Here is a 27,260-nt window from a genome sequence, read left to right as displayed (position 1 = left end):
TGTATAGGGGAGACTGTTGTACCTTTAAACAATTTTCACATTCTATTTTTTTTTTTTTTTTTTTTTTAATTTTGGGAAATGAAATTTTTTAAATGAAAAAATGTTTGAAATAATTATTGAAGATTCCTTTACAACTTCCTGTATGTATTTTCCTGTTTTACAGATCTATTAAGGTTGGGAAAAAATAATATGAAGGGATATGTAATGTGTTCAAAGGTACAACAGGTCATGTACCTTGGAATATACCTTCTTTTAAGTTGGAACACATGAAATATAGGTGGGAATATAAGCTGTAAAAACTGATAATCATATGTAAAATGTATTTGCCATCATAAACCAGAGCAAGCTTCTTTGATTTAGATTTTATTTCCTGGAGGAGCAATAACTGTTTCAACAGCTTTCTTCAAGACATCCGTATCAATTGAGGGCCTGTTTAACTCCAGACTTACTTCGTGACATGATCTTAAAATAAAAGAAAAACAAACACCGATAGTATCATGTACCTTGGAATATGTTTCATAGTAGGCTACAAGATGTTCTCTGTTCAAAGGTACAAGAGGGTGCACTTTTAAACAAATATGGCTCCCAAAGCTAGAGATTCGAATAAATCATGGAAATTAAAGTATGTTGTTACTCACCAGATGATAGGGAACACACTATACTTGATTAATAGTAACAAATACAATCTGGTTCTGTGTTAGAAAACATATATCAATGAACGAAATATTTACTTTTGATACTAAAAAAACTTTGTCCACAGAATTCACACTTTGCAGTAAATCAAACTGAAATTACGATCAGAGCTACTTAGTGGCTTTCTCTACAATCTATCCCAGTTTGAGTCCTGTAGGTAGCAGCAAAAATAAAAAAAAAAAATGTTCAAACGTACACTATGCTAAAGGTACAACAGTCTCCTCTAGAGATGTGAACAATCCATCTCGCGTTTATTTTATATCATCAGACATCAGTATCTAACCTGTTACAAAAATGCTTCGCTCCTTCATACTTATGTGGCTAGAACGCTGGACTTATAATCCTGTGGACCTGGATTCGATTCCCGACGTAGGCCTATCCCCGATTTATGACAGCCTATGTTGAACAAGCCCGTGGCCCAGGAGCTTTCTCCGGAAGCACCGGTTCCCCTGTGGCATCCCAACAAATCTCCTTCATCATCTCATGTCATCGCGGGTGTAGCGTAGACCATAGACAACGACTCTGACGGTAAATTGGTCTATACAGCTGGCTTCATATGGGTGAATGACGGAAGTACCGCCATTAGTAAAAAAAAACCTTCTCATATCAGATGCTACAAGATGGTATTTATGCCCACTGTCCGCAGGCATTTGAAACTAGTAAACCATAATTTTATGCATTTATCAGCATATGTTTTAAACGAATCCCTCGTTGCTTTTAATGATATCCATAATAATATTTTAATTACTTTGAGTTTGTATTTATAATAAATTGTAGCCTATACACTAGGAGGACTCATTTTAGGGGGTTAAGATGTGTGCCCTTAAGCTTATGTTAAATCAGCAATTCGAAGACTGGTTGGAATCTCATAAGTGACACCGATAAGGTATCACTCATGAGGCAACTAAGGCAGTAGATAATGGAGTAGTTCAGGCGTTCTCAACCTGGTGCTCGCGAGTATTATGGTGCTCTTTTAATGACATTTGGTACTCTCGTCATGAGAGTAAAAATATGCCTTCGAGCACGAACGCTCCTGAAATCTTTTTTTTTTTCAGTTCAAACTTAATCTCAACTTCAATTGCTAGATCTCCAGCCTTCTTAGCGCTGAAATATTTGTTTTAAAAGGAGAAATTCATAGCCTTTGGGGGGGGGCAGAAGATACATAAGGACACCAAATAATGCGGAATGTTTCTTTCAAATGTCTGACTATGTTAGGGACAACGAACCTATGCGAAAAAAAACTTTCTCACTTATGAAATACCTCAAAAATAAACCACGATCACGATTAACTGATTCACATCTGCAGGACTGTTTCCTCTTGGACATCACTAAAATTCTGAGTGACATTCAAATTCAAGGATATCATTACTTTGGTAAGCGTTTTAAAATTTTATTTTTGATTTACTTATTTCATTTATGTAATCAATATAGTCCTATTAAACCTATTCGAGTCCACCGCTGTGGAGTAACGGTTAACCTACCTGACCGTGGAACGAGCAGGCCCGGGTTCAGATCCTGGTTGTGACAAGTTACCTGATTGAGCATTTTTAAATGAATTTATTTTTATCAGACAATCTATCAAAATTAGATAAGTAATCTTGCACTATATTGTAGATATTACATGCATAAATACACACAAAAAATGTCATCACAGAATGCTGGATAGTTTTTGAGTTATGTGGAAATGCTTCATCACTGTACAGTGAAATTAATTTAGAAAAAAAATATAAATACTTTTTTTAAATTGTAAAAATATATATATTTTTTTTTCATATAGCAGAAGGACAGCGTTTTACACATACCAATTTTAATTATTGTACAAGATACAGTAATGGAGGAAAAACATGTTGAATATTTCCAAAATTTTACTGCTGTAAGCTGTACCTAATCCCTTAAAATATATTTCAGGTTTGAGTCCGTCAGACCCGATCTCGTCTTGGTTCCGTATTTTTAAGCACGGAGAAAAACCTTTCACATACATAAGTGGACCCGAACATGGACAATATTTTGGCTATTTTGCCTACTTCTCGATGGAATCGCGGTAAATCTAGTTTGGAGAAAGTAGATAAAGATGCAAGCAAATTCCACTCTGCGTAAAACATAATATGTCGTTGCTGACTATAGAACTGTAACTTCAGGAGTTCTTAAAAATTGAAATGTTCTGGAGCATCTTTCATGTTTAGGGAAAATGGTCTCACAAAGATATCGAATACCCTGAAAGACAAGTTTTAGGATTAGAAATATAGACCTACAGACGTGAATTATGTTTTTTGTAGATAATGTAACTGTCGATAATAACAGTTAAAGTAATAATAATAATAATAATAATAATAATAATAATAATAATAATAATAATAATAATAAAGTAATCACAATGAATGTGAAATTTACCTGAAGTCTACCTTTGAAACCGCGCACCGTCTCGTAGGTACAGATTCTGGCCAACCAAGCAAATTATCTATAAAGTATGTTCAGCAATAATTGCTCCTAAATATTGTTAAACCAGAAATAAAGTGCAGTAAGGGTAAGTGATAGAATATATTCCATAAGAAAGATACTGATGCGTATCGCGTTCTACCTGCCACAACTACAACTTCACCCCGACTCGTCCTTCGATTGAGGTTCCATGAGTGCACTGTGCACCCCACAGTGACAGCCGACGGCACACGTGCTTTGTGGAGCGTTTGCCTGTTAACAGATGTATCAACAAGAACCTCAGTGGTACGGGATTAAGATCAAGATTTAAGAATTAATAATTCAGTAATGCTACTAAATAAAAAAAATTGAGAATTGTATTTCAGCATTGAAATAATCCATTTTTATAAACGCTCAAGAAATAAAGACAAGCTAGTTAATGAAATTGCTCAAATAAAGCCAAGGCTACATTAGTGGATGTTATTAACCTAATGTAAATAAAAGTAAATTCTTTTTTTTTAACAGAAAATAAAATATCTTTATCAATAAAATTGTTATGTTCATTTGATCGCGCCTGCGTCATATTACAAGCAAATGCATGCAAATTAGGCCTACGTATCGTATAAGTACGACAAGAAATGTGGAAACAAAAAAATCTTGTCCCCCCAGGCCAAAACTAAGGCTCCTCTGTATACACTTCCAGCTAAATTGCATAACTCTATGTAGCATAAAGCAAACTACATTATTCACTAACATTCACAAACTCTGTTAGTTGTCTGAATATTATCTTATGTCTATCAAAATTCCTCATCCTTACCTTTGCAAGCAAGGTTTGGTTCAAAGTATCTAATTGATGTTTTAAATTTATCGATATTACGTGTACACTATCTTTTAACAGCATGACTTCTACAGGGTCCTCCATATAAGCTTATGACACCCCTCCCCTAACAGCGCAAGCTCAGCGACATATTTTGTTATATGCCTCGTGCAGTTATCGCGAAACCGACCGCCGTTTATAAGAGCAGTAATTTCAGTTTATAAAATTTGCTTAGTGGGAAAATTGTCTATAAACAACTTATAATTAATTTAAGCGCACCTTACCGATGTCAAAAATTATGTTCAAAGCGTCCTCCTGCTTCAGTGCAGTTTTAACATCTCCAAAGATTGTTCTGAAAATTCTCGACTAATCTCTTCTTGCGAAAATTCGAAATTTCTTGTTGGATATTTCCTTCCACTTTTTGCATAACTTATATTTCAATATATTTTATATTGACGTCACTAAAAGGGCTCTTTGCGACAAAGTTTCTAAAATTTTTAGTTCATATTTGCTATAAAGCTTGAAAATAGTCATGAGAATAAAAATTAATTAGCTTTTTGAGCTCAGTCTAAATAAAAAGTCACAAAAAATTTTACAATTTCATGAATTTACCATTACAACATATTTTAATCTAAGTGCAATATGAATATGCCCCGAAGGAACTCATTATTAATATTTCATTCAAATGCTGATTAAATTTTATTTATCAACATTTAATTGACCTCTGTGAGAAGTTTCAGTCCAATCTAACAATAACTGTTGTGCAAGGAGGATTTTTATTAAATAAACTACTTAAAAATTTTGAAGTCGAGGAAACAGCATTAAAGAAACATTTCTCTCAACTCACTCACGCACCGTATGTTTAGCCACATTTATTTATGTGGGATGGTACCTTAGAATGGTGAAGGTTTTGGATTAGAATGGGGTTCGTCTGTATAGCCACTGGGAGTATTTTGTATTTTTTTGTAATTTCTTTTTTTATCTATTACAATATATGAAAGTCATGTGATACAGTTCGAAGGGTCTCAAATAGAAAATTAAACTATATTAGGAAACTAGAAGGTTAAATTATAAATTACGAACATAAAAACAGAATTCTGTGGACTGTGTAGCTCTGTACTTAGAAACAACATCTTCAATGAATTCCTTGACTTTGTCATCGAATTGGCCAGACTGTGTTAAGTAGCACAGTAAATCGCCGGTCCTGTTGCATATTTTCCAATGTCCGTTACTATTCCGCCACAAATGTGCTTAAACAGCGCTCTACAGGCTCAACAATGCTTAACGGCCAAATGTGGTGATGATTTGCAAAATGTACCTAAAATAGTTAAAAGGGGACTTCTGATTGCGTTTTTAAACATGCTTGGTAGGACTGACAATTTAATAAATCTCTTCGGTTGCGTGTTTTTAAGGCGATCGATAACACTAGTCTCCATTTTGAAACTTTTTCTGTTATTTTGCATCTGATATGCGATTCTAACAAATTTTTGTGCTGAATTCGAAAATAAACTCTAATTTCTTCCAACACGTCAGGTTTTCATACAAATCATAAAAATGTGAATAAATACTAATAATAATGACTACCTAGAAATGAAGTTGTAGCTTTGTGAAACGTCATGAAAATTATTTTCACCAAGCATTTTGTGAGGAGAAACTGGACTACAATTTGCTATTAATCATTAACAATAACATTCATAACCTTATCTGAATACTGCACTTCAAATTTCCTCCTTTTTGACCTCCTCGAATGTTGTTCAGAGCAGGCCCTTTTCAACATCCAGCACTCATCCACAATGTTACCATTCTACTTACCTGGATACCTCATTTCTATTTGTTATATCTTGGGGAAATATTTCACCCTGTTCCTCACTAAAATCTCCTAAATTATCAGGAAAATAACTTACATGGGAAGGAAGGAAATATAGCCTACTTTGACACTCATGTTGCAACCAATCTGTTTGAAACTTTGTAACATCACTTCCACTTTGTTAACATAATTGTGGTCTTTTTTGTATTAAAGGAAATTAAAAATAACGTTTCTCAAGGCATTTCAGGCATCTTTTATTTTACTTTCTCGAATTGCCTGTAGGCAACTTCATCAAATTTCGAATTTGTGGGCCAATGAATATACCAGCTTATTTTTTCTTAGGCTAATGAATCAAATTCAGCACAAAGGTATTTAAAGCACTCATTGTCTTTATCTAGAGTTTTCACAAATTGTTTCATTAAACCTAATTACACATGTTTCAACATTTCTATGAAAGAACATTATTATTTCTGTGCTCTCTTGGAAAAATGATAACTGCTGACACACTTCACTTTTACACGACAATGAACAACGTAAGACTGAACCCCCAAGTTTAAAACAACTTACAAAGGGAGGTTGGTTATCTTTCAAAGGTTTTAAATGTGTAGTCTCACAGGCTGGATCGAACCTCCCATAAATAGGCTATGTATACTTGATCCTGTGTCAATTAACTCCCTCGTGGTTTGTTTTCAATAGTAAGCTCTTAAAAGAGTAAATATTTCCTTCAGTAAATTTTGTGACCCCAAAACACTTAGATTTCAGCTTTCTGTTTATAGATGATAATTGGATGGAGAGAAATAAGAATTCTCAAGAATAAATAATGAATGTCCACCTACATTTTAAGATACTAAAGGGACGGAAATAGTAAAACTAGGCTTTACCAATGTAGAACGAAGAATATTCTTTCACATTTTAAGTAATAAATTTGCAATTACAATATAAACTGTGGTGCCTTTCAAATAATTATTGTTTTTGAAAGATGTCAAGTGCAGAAAAATGATTTACAAGGCCTATATTATGAAAAATATTACAAACATAACATTTGAAGAGGTGGATTCCAAAACCAACTAAATCAGTTTTTGGTGATTTTTAGCTATGCTGCTTAGTGTTTTCTCCTATACATGATAAACAATTCTAATAACAGAATATAAGTCAAATCCAACTAAGGCATGTCGATTTTAAATGTCAAAATTGACGGTGTTTTCCAAATCCAACTAAGTCAACTGTTTTATTCCAGACCCAACTAAGTCAGTGCGCACGTACACTGGCTATTGACACAGCTGACTTAGCAGTGTTTGGCGCGTTTTATTTCAGTCCTTCTACTGTAGTTGCACTTTGCAGTTCGCTACAAATATTAATGATGTAGCATTAAAAAATACCATTAGCTTTGAAAAAAGGAATTACGTTTTTAAGCTGATGAAAACATACCCGAGAAAAATAGTAAAGCCAAACAATTTTATGAACAAGCACTGAAGGAACCTGAAGGGGATAATGATAATACTGTTTGTATGTATGACGAAGAAAAGCCATTTGTTTAATTGAAAAAAAAAGAAATTGTAAAATTTCATGTTGAAACTAACATGTACATATTAAGTTCAATAGTGTAGGTATATTTCCACTAATCTCAAAATGTATTTACAGCTATGTACTTGTAGGAGTTTCATTGTCAAAACAAATTCAATGGTTCAATGAACTTGTGAACATTTATATGGTTAAGTACTCTTTGTCCCTTGTGGCAGCTCACGAATGCTGAGAAGATTTCTAAATTATAAATAAATAAGTTAGATTTCAATTTCAGTGAAAATAGAACATTGCAATATTCAATTCAACCATTTTCAATTTTTGTAAATGTAAAGTGTAAAATCTACGTTACAACTAATGGTATGTATTAAGTTAAAGTATTTGTCATAATACTTACAGTGCAATTTTTTTTTTTCAGTTAACACTGCATTTGCAATTCAATTCTTTATTTCTGTAAATGGAAAATGTAATATTCTATGTTAAAACTAACACGTACAACGTTACAGTATTTAGTAATAAATATGTGCAATATTTTCTTGAGTTAAGGCAGCATACTTGAATTAACCAGTATAGGAGAATATTCTGAATTTTTTCCAAATCAAACTAAGTCGTGACTTAGTGCAATTTTGAAAAAATACGCGTCTATAAATTGTAAGATATAATTAAACATAAACATCACAAATATTTCGTAATGTCATATCCATGTTATAACGGATGTGGTACAACATAAATTACTCAGATAATCAGATCCAAAATAATTATTTCAATTTTATTGCTCTCCTGAAACAAGTAGTTTTTTGACTTGGTTGGTTTTGGAATCCACCTCTTCATTTGAATTATGAAAAATTCTAACGTGGTGCATGAAAACGGATTTCATTATTGCATTCAGCATGAAATTCTGATTCAGAAACACTATTTTTTTTTCAAAACAACAAAACCCATGCAGACCAGCGTAATCATTATATTTTTTAACTAGAAACGGTGACGCAATTAGTTTGTAGTCGATTCTAGCAAAACATTAGCCATTTACAAAGACAATTATTTTATACAACAGTATTCAGATTTACCACCTTTTGCTCTGTGTTTCTCACAAGGGGGTTGCAACCCTTCGATGCCCACATTACAGGTGGTGAAAAGCGATAGAAAAAGAAGAAAGCGAAGAAAAAGGTGGTGAGAGCGATAGATACATAAGCCTATGACTGAGGTCCAGGAGAGGAAAATAAAACCAACGATTTAAAAACACAAGGTTTACGAAGAAGTTACTCTCCCGCCAGGGACCCCGTTTTTAAATACGTGGGTTTTATGAATATAACTCCAGTGTGAAGTGTCCAAATTCAATTTTTTTAATCTCAGATGTTAATTTTAGAGCTATTTCACTGTTGTTGTTTATATAGGAAAGTATTTGTGAATAGTGATCATTAATTTCTTCCATAGTTATTCCTGAGCATAAAATAATATTACATTGATTAATTAGTTTAAAAACGTCGATATAATTATTTACTGTTGTTTCATTAATTTTAAATTCCTCCGAAATAGCAGCTATTGTGTTTTTGTTGAGGGTGTGTAAATAATAGAAATACCCTCCTTTCAAAAATTGAAATAACAAAGGAAAAGGCTCACTTTGTTCTTCATACCTGTCTAATATAATGTGAATATCAAAATAGTTGTCTTTGGTTACTTTACCTTGCTTCATACACTGAATAATCTGATTTAGTTCATTATAATTAATATTTATGGAATTATTTTCATATTTATACACATTATTATGATTAATGTATGCAGCACAACTTAATTTAGACACTATCTTACCTAATATTTCGTCTTTTGTGTTATGCGCAGTATTTTTGTTGCCTCCACTTGAGGCATTTTCTAACATACTGCGGAGATATAACTCAAAATAACCTCTTTCTTTAGTTGGAATACCCTCACACACACCTATCGCTATTTCCTCTTTTTTTAATTTGTTTACCTTCATAAACAAATTTACTAAATTGATTGGAACACCCAACTCGAAGCTTCCTCTTATAGACGCCATTTTATCTAGGCTACTGACTTACTGACAACCAAGCAAGAAACAGGAAAGCCTCACACAGCATTGCCAACCTTCAAACACAAAATTATGAAATTGAAGTCTAAAAATTATCGGATTTTCCACAAAATTATCGCCAAAATACAACATTAATAATAATATCAAAATTTACACCATACTAAATAAACTTTCAATCATTTCTCGCAAAGAAGAAACACCAACGACAGCTACGAAGAGACTATTGTGATTAACTGATTAGAATACTATGATGCAAGCTCATTATTATAGTAACTGGGGAAGAACCATTGAGAATCTTGACGGAAAGTGGGACAGATTTAAAACGTTTATCCATAGAACACAATAAGAACAGAATAAACTCAAATGTGTTTCATTAATGTGATAATTTCTTCCTGTGGAAAACAAAGTGGATTGAATTCTGAAGAATGTTATGATTAACGAAAATTATCGCATTATTCTATAAGCGTTATTGAATATCGCATCAGGGTTAAAAATATCAACGCTATAAAATTGATCGCATAGTTGGCAACTCTGCCTCACATGACAAGCTGTACAATCAAACAGGATATACTAAGTGATAAGCTGATAACTATGAAGAATCACTTGTATGCGAATAATGGGACGTGCGCGATCCTGCCTACCAAGTGTGTGACGTACGGTCACAGGGCTACTTCTTTTAAATAGAGAATGATTCACGAGAATTTACCGTCCCTTACGGAACTTATTTCCGAAGACATTCTGAGCAAAAAATGTCATATAAACATTTGAAGCCATGACATGCAGAACAACACAAATCCACTGACTGAAGTTTTGAGATAATCAGTTTTTTTTGTTGTTTTTTTTTTTTTGTTTATCTCTGAACTTACTAAAGTTACCAAACTATCTTTTTTTCACATAACTGTATATTAGGAATATTTTAAGCCAGAAACAATGTCAGCAAGTTATATAATGCCAGATTTCCCACATTTTTATTCAATTGAAAATCATGTTTTTGTGATGTTTTGAATGTCACTGCCTCAAGAAAGGATTTATTGGGAAAAAATATTGAGTAACAAGATTAAATATTTGTATTTAATATTGGAAATGCATTTTTAACATATCAATAGTATTTCAGAATTATATAAAATATCATTACATTTTGTTCAGTTAAGGCTGGTTCACAATAAACCGGGAACGGAAACGACAACGAGAACGAGAACGGAAATAATGTTAAAATAAATGTATTTAAATGTGAGCATTTACAATAGTTACATCATCAACAACATTTATTTTAACAAAATTACGAGTGTGCTGTAGCACAAGAGCACTTAGGAGGAGCCGCCCCTGGATAGAAGCCTCGTAGCGAGACGCGACGGCCTCGCTCACAGACAGCGGCACTGGGCAAGGCACAGAAGCACAAATAATATTAGTTTACTAAGAGGACAGAAGCACAAATAACATAGGTCAAAAACACAAACAAGAAATATTAAATAAATAGGAAAAAAACACAAATCGCTCATCTTCAAAGTAAAATTGCAACGTCGCATTACATTTCTTGAGACGGATGTTTAAATTCAGTCTCTGCAGCAAAATGCAAGCGTGGAGTTTGTCCCGCTTTATATTTCCAACATTGCTGAAGACGAAATGTCTACGTTCTCATTTCTTTAGTATTAAATTATTAAGAAACTTTGAAAATACCGTCGTTATTTTGCATGACTTCCATCGGCCTCTCTGAGTGATACGTTTCACTTCCATATAAGTTTCGGCTTGGAATTGCCGTAAATTTTCTGCTAATGCATAAATACTAGGCAGTGCGGCGCTAGACTTTGCCAGGCTCTAGGCAAACCTGTACTCAAGGCCTTACATCACAATGGCAATAATAATAATAATAATAATAATAATAATAATAATAATAATAATAATAATAATACTTACTTACAAATGGCTTTTAAGGAACCCGAAGGTTCAATGCCGCCCTCACATAAGCCCGCCATCGGTCCATATCCTGTGCAAGATTAATCCAGTCTCTATCATAATATCACACCTCCCTCAAATCCATTTTAATATTATACTCCCATCTACGTCTCGGCCTCCCCAAAGGTATTTTTCCCTCCGGTCTCCCAACTAACACTCTATATGCATTTCTGGATTCGCCCATACGTGCTACATGCACTGCCCATCTCAAACGTCTGGATTTACTTACTTACTTACTTACAAATGGCTTTTAAGGAACCCGAAGGTTCATTGCCGCCCTCACATAAGCCCGCCATCGGTCCCTATCCTGTGCAAGATTAATCCACTATCTATCATCATATCCCATCTCCCTCAAATCCATTTTAATATTATCCTCCCATCTAAGTTTCGGCCTCCCCAAAGGTCTTTTTCCCTCCGGCCTCCCAACTAACACACGTCTGGATTTAATGTTCCTAATTATGTCATGTGAAGAATACAATGCTTGCAGTTCTGCGTTGTGTAACTTTCTCCATTCTCCTATAACTTCATCCCTCTTAGCCCTAAATATTTTCCTAAGAACCTTATCCTCAAATACCCTTAATCTCTGTTCCTCTATCAAAGTGAGAGTCCAAGTTTCACAACCATACACAACAACCGGTAATATAATTGTTTTATAAATTCTAACTTTAAGATTTTTTGACAGCAGACTAGATGACAAAAGCTTCTCAACCGAATAATAACAGGCATTTCCCATTTTTATTCTGTGTTTAATTTCCTCCCGAGTGTCATTTATATTTGTTACTGTTGCTCCAAGATATTTGAATTTTTCCACCTCTTCGAAAGATAAGTCTCGAATTTTTATGTTTCCATTTAGTAAAATATTTTGGTCACAACAACAACAACAACAACAACAACAATAATAATAATAATAATAATAATAATAATAATAATAATAATAATAACATACGTAGTAGTATATTAAACTACTCATCATATTATTAAGCTGAATTCTGACCATGTTTTACTCTATAGTCTTACAAAATATCTTTCTACGCATTGACACCAAATCACAGTAATCTATTAGGTTAATATTTTTAGGGGGCAAAGGCTTATTGGGATTTTCCGGTCTCTGATCGGGTCAAAAACCCTGATGGAACTGATATTTAACCCTTGCGGTGAATTTCGGTGAAGTCCGGAGGACCTAATTAGTCAAATCCACTCTCCTCACCTCCACTCTGGGCCTCCCTGGGTCCTTTTAAGATGCGAAAGAGAGAGTGGTGTGCGGAAAGCAACGAGAAGCTACCGCATTTGTCTTTTCTAAGAAAAACTGCAAACATGATGAGGAGACAAAGAGGAAGGCAGAAAATAGGAAAGATTCGAGAATGCTGGGTTTGCTGTGAAAGATCTGCCCTTGGGCAGAATACTAAATGAAATGAATGACATATTTTTAAATGAACTAAAATATTTGCACACGAAATCAAAACTCATTTCATTTTTCTACTTTTCACTGTACTGAAGTCTTGAATTACATCCGAATAATCCAAATCAGAAGTCAACTCATGCTCAATAGAGAGACTCGCCAAAGACGACAATCTTTCTTGTTGCATTGTCGATCTTAAGTACGTTTTTATTCATTTTAATTTAGAAAATGACCTCTCTGCACTTGCAAAAGAAAGAGAGATTGTTGCTGAAATCCTCAGTGCCACATGAATTTTAGGATACACTTCAATCATCTTCTTTTCAGAAATAATATTTAAATAATTGAACATTCAATCATTTGTAGACACAGGCCTAGAAAACATTCTCAGTTCTTGAAACGGGTCTTCACCACTTACATCAGATGACCCGTCGTCAAATGTGAGTAGGCCTACTTCTTGAAGATTCTTGCAATAACGGTGGAGTTCATCACAATGGCAAATCTTGCAATAATGAAATGTTATATAGGAAGCCAAAGTTGCTGTGAAATCTCTTTAAACCTTGAAATCGGGATTCAGCACTTCCCCTAATTATATCATTCATCATATAAAAATACTCTCTCTTAAAATTTTGTTTAGGATCGGCACACTTTTCATCCTGACCTTCGTAGGCAAATTTCTTACGTAACCTGCTTCGTTTAAATTCTCTTGGAATGTTCAATTGGGTTGCTAAAGCTCACGCAAGGAACGATTATCGGAAAGCAATGGTGGCGTTGCTGTCTGTTTTGACGTGTGTATGTAGGCACGCCGAGAGGGCGAGAGGTACGGGCCGATGGAAGTACGGTCTCTTCCAAGAAGATGAACAGATGAGGACATCGCTGTGGAAATAAAGAATGTAGCAAGAGAAAAATTCGAAGCTAATCCAACGCGCAACATATGTTTACGAATGAAATAATAATACCATGCGATACAAGACACGTATTCACATGCAATGTAACAAACTAAAGTCGTAATTTAACTATCACAACGCAAGATTGATTCTATCGATGTCATTTTTCTTCCGACTGTACTCTTATAGTACATTATGCAACGAGCCTATAATGATAGTAATTAAGAAGCGAGTATGGATGTTTATGAAACGAGCGCAAACGAGTTTCATAATTTTCATACGAGCTTCTTAATTACCATTATAGGCGAGTTTCATACGACGTTTTATGCTCGACCATGTTTCTAACTTGACATTATTCAGATGTATACATTTTATTTGTATCTCACAAGATCGGAAGTGACCTTGTTCTAGGTCGTGAATTGTGAGATGTGCGCAGACGCGAAAGTATTGATTTTTTCCGAGGAACAATAATGTCATTGACATTGTGTAATCCCGTTAAACTTGGTATAACCTTGATTATTGAATTCGACATTGAAAAACGAGATGATAAATTGAATTTATTTGAATATTATTTACAATTAACGCTAATTATTATAGTAACAGAACATAACCTTCTGCGACAGTATTGGATTTCCAGCCTCCGTGACTTTTCGCTAATTCTCTTTCGATTGCATATCCGAGAATAATCGATACTTGCGGGTTTATAACAGTACAAAGCTGACTTGTCATTGGCTGAACACCTGTAAGCTGAGTTTTCATTGGCTGAAAACACCTGTACTTTAATGAGTAGGTGTACTTTAATGACATGCATTAAAGGACTGCTACCAGGTGTATAATTACTACATTTCGGCATGGTCGAGCATAAAATATCATTCAAGCTATCTCGTGACCTTTCCTGTCGCCCTCTCTTTCTTATCGCATTGTTTCATTCGTATTCCTTCCGTCGGTATTCCCTGCTTGGGAGACCTATATCTCTTCAACAGTTACTACATCAGCCTCAAATCCATCTTCTCTGTACTCAGATAACCATTTTAAGAATTCTTCAATATTTTTTTTCAGCCACATGTCTAACTGCATATTGGTCTTCTGCCATAATTTACTGATGAAATGTATCTTTGTTAAGATTTCATACCAAATTATCAAAGACAGTAAGAACTCAAAGCTCATGTTTTCCTTCTGAATAGATAAGCACTCGCTAACAAAAGCACAATCATTACTCTCTTCTGAAAGACTTTCTAAAGCATTAGCAATCACTTTCAACTGCAAACGAACTGCTTTAACACTATCTAGTCTGCATTCCCACCAGGTTTCGGAAAGAGGTTTTACAGTAATATTCACATTATCTTTTAGTATTTTCCATCTGTTGGGTCCAGAAAGTAATGTATAAAGCCTTTTCAGAATTCCAAAACACGATTTAGCTTTAATACAACATCCTGCTGCATCGCTTAATACTGAATTCCAACTGTGGCATCCACAAGGAGTAAAAAATGCCAATGGATTAAGCTGAAGTATTTATGTTTTTACAGTACTCTTTTCTTCTACCATATTTGCTCGTTGTCGTAACCTTGGCCCCGACAATTTTTTTAATCAAGACCTAAATTGTTCAGTTCTGATACGATTACATTTTTGTAAGTGCTTCAGCAGTCTTTTGTCAGTGACAATAAACCTAACAAAATGTTCTTTTACGTCTCTTGACTTTTCATCAACATGACGAAGTATTACTGTCATTTGTTCTTTGTGGCTCACGTCAGTTGTGCAATCAAGGATTATTGAATAATATTTAGCTTGTAAGATCTTCTGAACAATTTTTTGCTTAACATGTTTGGCCACTAATTGTATCCGCTCATTCTGAATGTCTTTACTTAGGTAATGGTTTTATCAATTGCAGTCTTGAATCTGCTGTAGATGTTGTTGAAGTATGGGATCAAATTTGGCGGTAAATTTAAAAATTGCCAACGTGGGTCCTCTTTTCTTTATTGCTTAAAATCCTGAAATAGTTGATAGTTGAAAAGTGTCTCTTATTGACGTCCAAAGAAAATACAGCATTTTATTCTCGAACGGATTCTTGTTCCACAGTTAGCAGCCTTTTCTTGTCCTGACTTGTATGTGGCTAATTGCCAGAGTCAGCGCTAACAAAAGTGCATATTTCACTAATCCAACCTGCTGCACTAACATTTTCATTAGGAGACACTTTACCATTGTCACTGTTATTATTACTTTCATTGTACTCGCATTTATTTGTAGAAGTGGAGGGTTCTTGAAGGTTCAAATCATCACTTCTAGCAGAATGCTCAGTTTTGGGCACTATCTAATCGATCTTAATACATTTCAACATTGAACCACATAACTGCTTCTTCAATTGCTCTGTCGTCGCCCGTTTTTGCCTTTTTAAATGGCCTGATACGAATTTTCTACCTCTATCGTGTTCTCTCCCTGACGACCTCGGCCTCACTTCATTTCATCCCCTTTGATCTGATTAACTGGTTGGGTTTTTCCGAGGTTTTCCCCAACCATAATGCAAATGCCAGGTAATCTTTTGGCGAATCCTCGGGCTCACCTCATCTCACTACATCTCACCAAAATATTGTAAAAAATGGTAGAAAATTGCAAAATTGTAAAATTGAAAAAATTGTAAATTATTGTAAAAATTGTAATTGTAATTGTAATCTGGTAAAATTTTGACTTGTTCCACATCTTAAAGCTTCATTGCTAATGTAAGATCTATGGGATATAATAAATGAAATTAAAAAGAAAACAACGAAAACATAACACGGTAAACTTAAAAAAAATGATAACTCTCTTCGGAAAGTATAACTGAATAAACAACGCTGGAACTTTACCGTAACAAGAACTACTTCTCGGTCAGATGTTAATTACTGTGATATTGCTTGTAACATAAACATGACTCATTAGAATAATTTATATTGAATGACAATATGGAGTATTTATAAACTTTATAATTAAACAAAATATAGACTGCATTTATTGGCGTTGTATAACGTGTTTTGAACATTTCAAATTTAATTTAACAATTTGTGACAATTATTTCAGTTTCATCATTATTTATATTATTTCCTCATTTTTTATTGAGCGTGCTCTTGGAGCGCAAGGAATGGAAATGCGAGTTCAAAAAAAAAAAAAAAAAAAAAAAACCGACCAAGTGAGAAGGAAGGAATTAATGAATGCATAGTTGACTGCAGTTTGAAAGCTAGATTCTGGTGTCAATTATTATTATATTCCATTAAGGATGAAAACAAATAATAATGTGAAAATAAAAGCAGAAATAACACGTAAATAAAAGGAAACATAGTACGTATATGAATGAAAAATCATTTTTTTATTATCCTGTGTAATAAACCCTATTCACCCTGAGGTATATTAGAGTTATATTTGGCATCAAAATACATATTTTATAACCAATAACTATAGTAAAGTAATAATACAAAATAGTGGTCACAGTTACAAATCACGTGAATTATGTAGAAGCATGCACATTAGTAAAAGAATGGCTCCTATTAAAGACTAATTAGATGTTTGAGGAATAATCAATGCAAAAAATATACAGGAATGTCTAACCGTTTCAAAGTAAATACATGACTTTGAAAAGATAATCAACAGTAGATTGATAAAACAAAGTTTGGCTTTCAGTTTCAAATTAATAATTAATTCATGAACAAAGAAACAGTTAAGTGTAATAAAAGGATATTACAAGCGTTGAAAAATCAAATTGTAAATACTCGTAGTCGAGCGGCCTTTTCAGGCGCGAGACCCTTTCAGACGCGAGGACCTAGGCGGCAGTCTATTTCGCCCTTATGTAGGCCTAATGCTGCCTCTGATACTTCTTGAGTAAAACAGACTTTTGAAATGGCGGTGAAAAGCTTCCGCACGGGTTCTTGGAAAAGTATCGCCAGACGGATCCGCGGCGGTTACGTGAGGGGCGAAAGGAGATTCATAATCAATATAAGTGTTTAATATGCAGTCAGAAAATTTTAAAAGTTTGGGATTTACAGGGGCTACACTGACAAGTTCTGTGAAAGCATAGGATATTTTTACAGAGGGTAGAAATGGCAACCCAAAAATGATTTTAACCACTTCCTAGAGTCCGAGTTTCCATTACAATATTCATCACGCAAGCCTACATTTTCTATTTTATGATACCATGATTGGCCCGGATGAAATCGACATCCGCGAACACTCGTAGTGGGAAAAATACGTTTGACTGCTGTATGTGCATTATATTCATAGTGCCTCAGGCTGCAGTGTAAGCCTTCGAGTCCCTCCGCCGTACAAAGAGGAAAAAAGAAAAATATCAGTCACCATAGTTTTTCGTAATAGTCCGTAGTTTTCGAAGGCAATAAGAAAAAAATTACTTTTAATATAATCCTTTAGTGTACACATGAATTGTATATAACTGTGAGAAAAATTTTGGACAGACATAGTAAAAGGTCCCGTCTGCTAAGATGACTTTTTCATTCTTACTGTTACATGTAAAGTTACTGCTACATGTAAATAAGACAATTTTGCTGTCTTCGTCAATATGAATAAAACTTTCACCATTTATAGTTCTTAAATCAAGGATTCTCAGCTACCGAATAACTTCATCAATTGATTTAGATTCTGGGCCCATTCCCTCTCTCGTCTTTCTATATATGGCCTTTCGGAAGTTTGTCAAGTCCGTATCTAAAAGCTCAGTAGAACTATTACAGTCTAATAATCTTTGCCTAATAATCTTTAGAGGCCTTTCACAAATATTTTCAGTGGCTTTTCGTTTACAATTACTTCTAATAATATCGCACTCAATCATCCAATTTGATTTACTTTCATGGTCGTGCCTATCGTTTCTACTCAGTATTTCTGTAGAATTCTCATTTGTCTTTATTGTAGCACAGCAGGTTTCCTAATCGTGCATCTCCAAGAAATATTTCTGTCTGCTGATATTCTTTGTTTGCTAAATTTATTATTTTGAAATAGGCTATTATACACTCAGTTCCTTTATTAGTTACAGTTTTTACAAAGTCCATAGCTGTACTACACGGGACGGCAAATGGTACCTACTGTAAACACTGATGCATACGGGGCACAACTGATGTAGACACAAAACGGAGTAGACACGGTATGGTATCACAGTCTAGTACATACAGACACGAAGCTTGAGGTGATTTCTTGCATTTCTCGCAATGTTCCAAGCGGTTAGCAACTGAGTGTACTAGGAACAATAGACTGTCCGATAGTAGCGATCCTAGTGGCTAGCAACTAAAGTTAAACTGTTATTGGATGCATATTCCCTATGTATTGAGCTTTGTGATTGTGATGGTATGTTATGAGCCCATGCAGCGTTGCCAATTGTCGAGCTGAAACAGTCCCTGAAATATCGATAAGCTACTTTAAGTAAGGACAAACGCACAAAGATTTGTGCTTTTATCCCACAGAAACTTTCAGGTATACATTTTGTGTTTATGTCCGTCTCCGGCGGCATTCGCAAGCTTGAGGGAGGGGAAGCGGGGAGGAGGGGATATCGATTCGCTGCAACTGTCTAACTGGGTGCGGGGCTAGCCTTAACCACGATATAATACTCAGCACTATGTTGGTTTTCTGTGAATGCGCTGCATTGTTGATTGTTAGTTTAATCAAAAGTTCATGCGCGCGCGCGCGCGCGTGTGTTACATACTAATTTTGTTTAAAATGGCTCATATTGAGAGAACATCGAAGTTATTATTATTAGCAGAATTACAGACGTGAACATATTATTATACTAAAACGTTTTTCTTGGAAACATAATATAATTCGTCATATCAACTATCAGTATAATTCACAGAGTCTCTATTGTCGTAAATATGATTGTTTATATCTTCTGGTATATTGTTGGAATGGTTAAGTGTATTTTGTCTGGCTGTGTTGGTACTACTGGTGTTTTAATTATATACTGCAGAAAATATTCAACAGTCTGTTCTCCCATGGCCTGCAAGAAGAACGGACATGAACGAAATTGAAAATCTGTGATCTATACTGAAGAAGAAAGTAAACGAAAAGAGGTTTACAACAAAACATGGACTCATTTAAACACTGTCTGATATCTGGCTAAATGTTGCTGATAGTCAAAGAAAGTGTCAAACTTTAGTCTCCAGCATCCCTGCAAAATCAACGTGTTAATAAAGAATAAGGGAATGTTCACAAAATATTAGTAACCTCCAGACCCAATTTTCTGTCCATTATTTCTATGCAAAATACATGTTTGTTTATTATTTCTGCAGATAAATACAGCTTTGTTGCACATATAATTAATTTAGTCTAATAATTTGTCCACGTCTGTAAAAGAGAAACCGTTTTCACGTTGGGCGTATGAAACAAAATGAGCTTACAAAAATAGAAAATCGACATTACATTTACATATTAAAATAGCGAATTGAAGAAGACAAAATAGTACATTTAAATTTTCATTGTATAAGAAATATCCTTGGCTAACAGGGTGCTCAGAAACAAATAAGTTATATTGTTATACCTGTATTCTGTTTGGGGTGAAAATGAGTGGTCATCGTCTCCTTGTGGGGTCTGTGACACAAAAAAATGTTGATAGAAAAGCCGAGAAACATCTGCCGTATAAAAAGATACGAGGTATAAGGTAGGCAGATTTTTGCAGCCCACCCGGGTATTTACACTTCAGCTTCACCATTAATAAAATTAGTCACCAATTAAATTAGAGTAATTAGGCAAATGCGTCTTCCAGTAACAGTCTGAAGTCTCAAGGGCAGTGATAGAAATATTCCACTTGTTTTTTAAAAGCTTCGAGATCACTTTTTAAAATAATGCATTTCACACTGTTTACAAAATGCGCCACTCCGAGTACGATTGTAGGGTTAATATACAACCAGTAACTTATTTAATTTCTCGTAATGTATTTGACATCGCGTCCAACCATTTTATCAAGAGGGCATCCACTCCTCTTGCATTTTATTCATTAACTAACCACTAACAGTACTAGATGAAGGTAACGCAGAAGCAATTACTGGTTCACAGATTTCACCCCCGCGTAAAGTCCATTGAGAATTTTTTACATTGAATGCAACGGATGCACTTTCGATTGACTCCTCAATACGCCCTTTCTTTTTAAGAAAAGTAAACAATGTTGTTCTGGCATCATACACTGAAATGTTTATATTTACTGTATATGCTATAAATATTTCAGTAAACAAGATTGGTAAGTATATTTGCTAAACTAAACTAACACTGAAAACTACGCCAATAAACACACAACACACCTGACTTCTTAACTGTAACAATCGAGACTGAAAATTCATATGGTTTAAATTTCAACTAATCAAGATTGGACGGCAAACTCAGCTATGCGAGTTGTGTCTTTCCTAAAACCCCTTACATATTTAAAAAAATAAAATAAAATAAACCCTTCGAAGGAACAACTACCTAAAAATCTATGTAAAAGAATTTATTTCAGTTACGGAAAAGTTATATCAAATTAAAATACAATACAGTAGAGTGTCGTTAATCCGAACTAATTGGGACCAAGATCTATTCGGATTACAAAATTTTCGGATTAACCGAAATATTTCCTGTAATGCAATGAGCTATTCACGAGCGCTGAGCTGTGGTGGGAGTACCCTGTTGCTATTTTTAGAACCACAACCAACAGGTTCACTTCATTACGACAACAGAAAATTACTGATTTTATGAGCATGACAGATGTGTAAATTATGTACAGAAAACACTAATTGTTGTAAGTACCCTTGAATGTGCTATTTTTCATAATTGTTTGAAGTAAATGAAATTGAGTGAATTTATACATTTTTTTCCTTTCGCTGCTTTGTACTATTACAGTACAATAAATTTAGTTTTTTCTTAAAATAATTTTGTTCGGATTAACCAGATTTTCGGATTAGCGTAATTCGGATTAACGAGAACTATTTTGCAGTTATAAATGTGTGAAATCTCTGCGGGGGGGGGGGAATTATCCCCCCTCCCGGGTCACCCTGTAAACTCATCATTGGCAATGATTGTCTGCACCAAGGACTCTGTCCCAGATTAATAAAGAGTTCCACTCTAATTTAAAATTCATTTTTAGTTATATTGTTAATGGTAAACTATTTACTGTAGGCCTTATTATGTATGTGTGTCTTTGGTATACTAAATGCACGCCCATCGAACCTTCCAGGGTCCGTGAGAGCAGGAAGTAGTTTGATTATTGTGGAAGACCTTGTTGTCTTATAAATGCGAGAATCCAGCTTCCGGTTTATCAGTACCTCCAACCTGTGGAAGAAAGTGAGTAAACGTCGATATTAGAAAAGATTTGCATAGAAATTGTGACATACATTATCTATTCTCTAGTAAGTACTGAAACAACAAACTTTGAACTGTGATTTGCTACTATTTTTAACATATTTGACATTGTGCCTTGTTACGAAAATTCTTTCTATGATAGACCTACTAAAGGATATGCTACTGGAGCTAAATGACAACTGTGAGCAGTATGGAATGTAGATAAATGCAAATACGACGAAGAGCATGGTCATAGGAAGAAAAATATAGAAAATAAACTTGAAAATTCTAAATGAGGCAGTAGAGCAAGTGGACAGCTTCAAATACTTGGGTTGTACTATAAGCATTAATATGAGCTGCTGCCAGGAAGTCAAAAGGAGAATAGCAGTGATCAAGGAAGCTTTTAATAGAAAAAGAAGCATTTTGTGTGGACCTTTGGGAAAATTACCAAGGAAGAGACTAGTGAAGTGCTTTGTATGGGTTGTGGCATTGTATGGGGTAGAAACATAGACATTACGACGAAGTGAAGAGAAGCGAATAGAAGCATTTGAAATGTGGATATGGAGAAGAATGGAACTTGTGAAGTGGACAGACAGAATAAGAAATGAAGCTGTGTTGAAAAGAGTGGGTGAAGAAAGAATGATGCTGAAACTGATCAGGAAGAGGAAAAGGAATTGGTTGGGTCACTGGCTGAGAAGAAACTGCCTACTGAAGGATGCACTGGAAGGAATGGTGAACGGGGAAAAGCTCGGGGTACAAGAAGATATCACATCATGGACGACATTAAGATATATGGATCACATGAGGAAATGAAGAGGAAGGCAGAAAATAGGAAAGATTGGAGAAAGCTGGGTTAGCAGTGAAAGACCTTTCTGTGGGCAGAACACTGAATGAAAATGAAATTCCAACATTTTCCGTTTCAAGAACTTTAATGTCCTGGATATTTAAGCACAAAAAAGTCATGTAACTCGGGACTTTTTGAAAATATACCACCAAAGCACAAATGCGTAAATGTAAATAAATATTTGCAGAGAATCTTTAGAGCAGATAGGGTTATAGAGAAAAATCGCGGGCATTTAATACTGATATATTTCGTTTAATTGTTGGATAATTGCGGAATAAGAAATGTGACATTTTTCATTTCTACTTGCCGATGAATTTAGACTGTAATACATACAGTATATGTTGTTAATAATAAGAAAATACATTAAAAATTTAAGGAAAAGACTCGAAAAAGATCCATAAATTGAACAACGAACGGACAAATAGATCAAATTAAAGTCTCTTTCTTTTTACTAATATCAGAAATGTTGAAAAGTGTATTTCTGAAGCAATATCGAACAGTATTACAATATTTGTTGTTATATACCTACTTCGTAGAAAGAGGAAAGAAAAGTGAAAACGTGTCTTACTTTCTCCTTTAAATAATGCCATTAACTCATTATAAAGAATGTCTGCGGAAAGCAACAGAAGTGTAATGAAAGTTCTTATAGCCTATAGCTAGTTGGTTGTCTCATCACCAGTGTTATCATCAATAATCATAATCATTCTCAAACATCATAATTTACAACAGCAGTAATAATAATAATAATAATAATAATAATAATAATAATAATAATAAATTAGAGACTAGTTGAAGAGGACCAGATACTTCGTTTATCTGAACTCGGCAATGGAAATAGTTTTCCTCTATGCACCATTTTTATATTTATAAATATTATCCGTCTGGGAGCTGGTTATTTTCTACTTATGTTGGTTACAGTGGAAATAAAACGAGGTCACGAAGTTGCCACTCGTCCTCGTCCCTTCGCCGCAGTGTTTGTGAGTCACTCAACGCAGCAGGTGCAGTCGCAAGATTCCGTCCTGACCAAGATGGCAGCATGTGTTGGCTGAGATTTTCGCTCTCTGTGATTTTTTTGTGTGTTGTGTTGCTTTTCTTGCATTCTTAAGACATTGTTGTATAGTCAGATTACCGAAACATACGCTAAGGACGAAGGTTGGTATGCTTGTAATAGGCGTTAATGATAAGACAGTGGATAGTTAAACTCTGAAAACATGTGATTTTAGCAGCATGTCTACTTGTGTATCTTTCCCCACATTTGTATGAGATTTTTTTAGTGTCTACGTTAACTTCTTTATATGTTCATAAAATGCAGTCTTTCAGTTCGTTTTCGAGGCCGAGAGTCCTTGAAGAGACTATAAAATGTCTTGTAGATTATTGCTGGTTACCGGTATTGTATAAGTTATGTATAAGCAATAATTTTGTAAGATAGCTGATCAATAAGCGAAAGAAATGAACTTTCATTCATTACTATACATAGGATTTATACAGTACAACCACAGTCTAATACAGTTCTCGCCAAATAGACGACCTCACTCACACCACTCTGCTGACTCGTGCCTTATCCGAAACATAACAAAATCATACAGTGCTTGTCTGTTAGTTATGCAACGTTGTCACATTATGACTTTGAATTAACCCAGCCGCTGGGCCGAGGCAAGTATGATGTTTTTTTTTTTTTTTTTAAACAGAGAAGTTAGTAGTTGTCTTGCGGCAAAATAAGCTGACCTCTCTACTCGGGCTGAGGCCGTCTATGTTTGGCAACGCTGTTATAAAGCAATTCTGTTATCGGACGCGGCCATCTGCATCACATAAACATCGAGAGCATGTTGACGTGACTTCTGTGACTCCTATTCTCTGAGCTGGGATCGTCTAAGTTTGGCGAGTACTATACATACAGTCACGAAGTTTGAGGTGTTTTTTTTGCATTTCTTGCGATACAATGTTCCAAGCGGTTAGCAACTGGAGAGTACTAGGAACAATTGACTGTGCGATAGTAGCGATCCTAGTGGCTAGCAACTGAAGGTCAACTGTCATTGGATGTATATTCCCTAGGTATTGAGCTTCGTGACTGTATGTACAGCTAAAGTGATTGATAAATGTTTGCATCTAAATACACTGATAACTGAATAGCCTGCATGTGTACTTGTGTTATAGTCAAAATAATAATAATAATAATAATAATAATAATAATAATAATAATAATAATAATAGCCATTGGCGATAATAATAAATAGCAATTAGCAATTGGCGTTATTAATAGCCATTGGCGTAGCTCAGTCGGCTAAGACGCTTGCCTGCCGATCCGAAGTTGCGCTTGGGCGCGGGTGCATTTCCCGCTTGGACTAATTACCTGGTTGAGTTTTTTTCCGAAGTTTTCCCCAACCATAAAGCAATCTATGGCTAATCCTCGGCCTCATCTCGCCAAATACCATCTCGCTATCACCAATCCCATCGACACTAAATAACCTAGTGGTTTATACAGCGTCGGTTATAATAATAATAATAATAATAATAATAATAATAATAATAATAATAATAATAATAATAATAAATGCAACAATTTATTGTTGTTATTAGTATTATTGTTATTATTTTTGTTATTACATAGGATTAGACTGCTGTACATTAGATCTACGTTATTACAATACATAATTAAAATGAAATGCATTATAAAATACAAAGAAAGTACCTTGGAGTAGATAAACATTTAAATTACAAATACTGTTAAACATAGGCGGCGCCATATTTTTTGGATAGAGAAATTTGAGAAAATGGGCCTATTATAATGCTGCGAAAAAATCTGTCTCAAAATTTTCGCGGAAATACACGTTTTCAGAAACTGATTTGGCGTGTTGTCTTGTCTGTCTGCTCGTCTGTGAGCAGCGATTTCTCAAAAGTTATTGGGCGGAATCTGTTCATATTCTGTTTGCACTAGCAAGGCGGTACTAGTCAATTTATCCAGGAATAATGCATGTAGGTTTATATGTTAGACTATAACAATTTTCAGTAAAAACATGATGGGTGTTAATTTGGAAAAAATAAGTAAATAAAACGAAATATGGCTATTAACTCGTCGATTCTAAAGCTTTTATTAAATTTTGGTTCTTGAATAAGATAAAGAAATCCACGTTTCGCTAGGCCAACACAAGCATTCAACTGGACTTAGAGAGGAGCGCCAAGATTGTTACCCCTTGTAAGTGAACCAAAGCGAACTCTAATATTTAACATTTAGGTCTATATGTGAAAAAAAGCTACCGGCGTAGCTGAGGTTGTAGCGCGTTTATTTACTGATCCAGACCTTGCGTCGTTTAATAACAGATAATAAATAGAAGAATAATATTAAAATGATGAACATAGACCTATTACATTTCAATTTTACGTATATATATATAGGCCTACTTCAACCTCGAGATTTATAGAATTAGACCTAAATGTTTTAATTTTGGAATTGCTTTAAAAATCGAAATATTCAACTATAAACAGTAATATCATTCACAAACGGTGAAAGAAGTGAATTGTGAAACACATGATGCTTATAATGATAAGGTAATCAATCAATTAATCATCTTTATCTGTAATTTTGTGGGTTGAGCCATTTGTGCGCCCCATATACGGCTTAACCATAAATAATACTCAATTAAATCCTATAGAATTCCTTAAATTTGATTGAATTATTTATAATGTGAAGTCCTGCGCCGCTTCATGATGCAAAATGTTGTATTAAATGTATCAGAGAATGTGGTCTGATATAGTCTATTAACTGCATCAGACTTCAATTTCACACTCACAGCATGCAGAATAGGCCTACTTATCGCCCCATAGAGTAACATCAGTAGGTCTACAGTCGCAATATCTAAAAAATGAATTTATACACATTTAAGTCACACAGAAGTTGAGATTCAATGGATATCAGTCCAAGATTTAATAATCGTATGATATTTCTCCTGTTCGATTTCTTGGTATTTTTACCTTGTAAGTTACTTGATCACATCTACTTCTTCCACAAGGAGTTATTATTTAAAAAAAAAACGGAAGATAGAGAAAATTAGGTTTGAACATTACTGACATGTCGTCTTTTTTAATGTAAAGAAACAAACTTTCATAAAAAATAGTAAATAAATTAAAAATTGTCTTTTTGCTATTATACTCGTATTACATACATACATACATACATACATACATACATACATACATACAGTCGGTTAAAGCGCTTGCCTGCCGATCTGAAGTTGCGTTCGGGCGCGGGTTCGATCCCCGCTTGGGCTGATTACTTAGTTGGGTTTTTTCCGAGGTTTTTCCCAACCGTAAGGTGAATGCCAGGTAATCTATGGCGAATGCTGGGCCTCATCTCGCCAAATACCATCTCGCTATCACCAATCTCATCGACGCTAAATAACCTAGTAGTTGGAACAGCGTCGTTAAATAGCCAACTTAAAACTTACATACATACATAAGTGTTCTGTCCATGGGGAGGTCTTTCACTGCAAACCCAACATTCTACAATCTTTCCTTATATTATATTACTAATGTTATATAAACGTTAAAGCACAAAGTTATATTTATAAGGTATGTGATGCAAATATGGCCAATGCAGATAATATGGCCACATTAC

General features: G+C 34.6%; 2 protein-coding genes across 2 annotated transcripts in view; one reads left to right on the top strand and one right to left on the bottom strand.

Annotated features, from left to right (window-relative positions):
* Nucleotides 1–9,075, bottom strand: part of LOC138701516 (lysozyme-like) — a 29,271-nt gene extending 20,196 nt beyond the window's left edge. The window contains exons 1-2 of the mRNA XM_069828488.1: nucleotides 9,063–9,075; nucleotides 3,272–3,381 (exon numbers count right to left, since the gene is read on the bottom strand). The gene's annotated coding sequence lies outside the window, so the exon portion shown is untranslated. The remainder of the gene's footprint in view (nucleotides 1–3,271; nucleotides 3,382–9,062) is intronic.
* Nucleotides 9,076–23,611: 14,536 nt separating this feature from the next.
* Nucleotides 23,612–27,260, top strand: part of LOC138701514 (uncharacterized) — a 37,605-nt gene continuing 33,956 nt past the window's right edge. Inside the window, exon 1 of the mRNA XM_069828483.1 lies at nucleotides 23,612–23,800. The gene's annotated coding sequence lies outside the window, so the exon portion shown is untranslated. The remainder of the gene's footprint in view (nucleotides 23,801–27,260) is intronic.

This window comes from Periplaneta americana, chromosome 6 (genome assembly GCF_040183065.1).
Source record: "Periplaneta americana isolate PAMFEO1 chromosome 6, P.americana_PAMFEO1_priV1, whole genome shotgun sequence".
NCBI classification, from domain to species: domain Eukaryota; kingdom Metazoa; phylum Arthropoda; class Insecta; order Blattodea; family Blattidae; genus Periplaneta; species Periplaneta americana.
Note: the sequence above shows the minus strand (reverse complement) of the source record. Positions and strands in the feature narration are given on the sequence as shown.